The sequence below is a fragment of the Herpailurus yagouaroundi genome, unplaced genomic scaffold (genome assembly GCF_014898765.1).
Source record: "Herpailurus yagouaroundi ecotype Mexico unplaced genomic scaffold, PumYag 164, whole genome shotgun sequence".
Taxonomy (NCBI): Eukaryota; Metazoa; Chordata; class Mammalia; order Carnivora; family Felidae; genus Herpailurus; species Herpailurus yagouaroundi.
Window position 1 is genome coordinate 21,278,858 of NW_024412405.1, and position 2,145 is coordinate 21,281,002.

A 2,145-nucleotide genomic window follows, 5' to 3' on the forward strand; every position below is an offset into this window, starting at 1 on the left:
AACACACAGTTAAATTTTAACACTGGTTGAGAGTGATGCACCTGTTCTCGGAAATAATTATTTAATATTTTCCCACCCTTTTGACATGACCTTCTTGTGTGAGTAGTGATGACATTTCCCCTGACAAAGATTTAATGACTTCATATGGGAACATAAGAAAAAAAGGACAAATAAAATGCCAGACTGTTTGCTGTGCTGTCACTGTTTTCTTTCCTTAATGTGGTTGCTGACAGCCAAAATTGAAAACATTCTGAGTTTCCTTGGCACCTCATGTTCACTAGATACTGCATGTCAGAGGCAGAGATCTTGTGACAGGTGAGGAGATCATGTCAAGGAAAATAGAAGTGTACAAAAAAGAGTGGAGGCCAAAACCACTTGTTCATTGCCAGGAAAATTGAGAAAACAGTGCCCAGGATTATTCCTTTCCCCTCCAAGATGCAACATGCTCTAAGAATCTCTCCAAACAGCTGCTACATCACGTAGGAGGAAAGCACTTTCAAAGCATGAGAGGATTTGTATTTCTAATATAAGGAAGTGCTGAGGAGTTACTTCAATGTAAATTGACTGCAAAAAAAGAAAAAAAAAATAGCCATAGGGAGATCGTTGCAACAAGAGTGATTCCAGATATGTGTTAGCCAGAAGGACACCTTTTGAACAAGAATGAATCTAGATGTATGAAGATGTGTGACTAGGTGTATGATCTTTCATTGTTGTTTACTTGGACTGCACATTATAATGCATAATTTAAATAATGCTTATTTAAAAACCAATTACAGTGCTCACTTTGGTAGCACATATACTAAAATTGGAATGATATACACAAGATTAGCAGGATCCCTTGTGAGGATGACACCCAAATTTGTGAAGCATTCCATATTTTTAGAGCATAATGCTAAGCAGAGTTAGTCAGTCAGAGAAGGACAAATGCCATATGATTTCACTCAGATGTGGAATTTCGGAAGCACAACAAATGAGCAAAGGGCAGGGGCATGGGGAAAGAGAAAGAGACAGACAAACCAAGAAATGGACTTTTAACTATTGAGAACAAACCGATGACTACCAGAGGGGATGGGGGGAAGGGTGAAATAAGTGATGAGGATTAAAGAGCACACTTATCATGATGAGCTCTGAGTAATACATAGAATTGTTGAGTCACTGTATTGTATATCTGAAAACAATATAACACTGTATGTTAACTATACTGAAATTTGAATAAAAAGAAGTTTAGTGGGATCTGATTATTTGCCTGCAAACTGGGGAGATGGAAAGTCTCGGTAGGGACACAGGAAAACTTGTCCACTAACATATTTTGTGAGGCCTAGACTGATAGGAGGTCGATTCAGATATAAACATACCTTCAAACAAAGTGATAAAACGAAGATAGAAAAGGGCAGAATTTGAAGAATGTAACATAAGTTACAATGAACAGAATTCCACCATGTGCCTGAATTTACTTAGGATGAAAGATGCAATTGTTTTGGGTTTGTTTTTTGTTTGTATTTTGTGTTTTCGTTTTTTCTTGGTTAGGGAAAATAAGAACTAACTTACTGGAGATCACTGACACCTGTGGAATTATAAATATTCTTCAATACCCAGATATGTTTATCTTCATTGTCCACTGTATTCTGCTGATTTATACCATGCATAATCTATAGTGACTATATATGTGCATCTATAATGTGCATAATCTATATGTACAGTATATGTATGCATCTATGCAAAATATATGCATGTGTAATTTTAAGTAAAGATTTTTTTTAAGTTTATTTATTTTGAGAGAGAGAGAGAGAGAGAGACAGAGAACACAATTGGGGAGGGGCAGAGAGAAGGAGAGAAAGAATCCCAGGCAGGTCCACACTGTCAGCACAGAGTCTGATGTGGTGCTTGAATTCACAAACCATGAGATCAAGACATGAGCCAAAGTCGGACACTTAACTTACTGAGCCACCCAGGTGTCCCTTAAGAAAATATATTTTTGTAGGGCTGTAAGAAATTTTATTTTTTTAATAGGACATAATCAAATAGGGTTTGAAGATCAAAGTTGCACAGATTATTTAGTAAATATATAAGGATAGTAATACTTTTAAAATTTTTCGATAGCTACAAATGACTTCCAGTGTTCTTCACATGAAAATGGTAATTTGG

General features: G+C 36.2%; 1 non-coding gene across 1 annotated transcript; it reads left to right on the top strand.

The window, feature by feature from the left end:
* The first annotated feature begins 775 nt into the window (after positions 1-775).
* LOC121037991 (U6 spliceosomal RNA) lies at positions 776-881 on the top strand. The gene has a single exon (XR_005794096.1). It is a non-coding gene; the product is annotated as a U6 spliceosomal RNA (small nuclear RNA).
* The last annotated feature ends 1,264 nt before the right edge of the window (positions 882-2,145 follow it).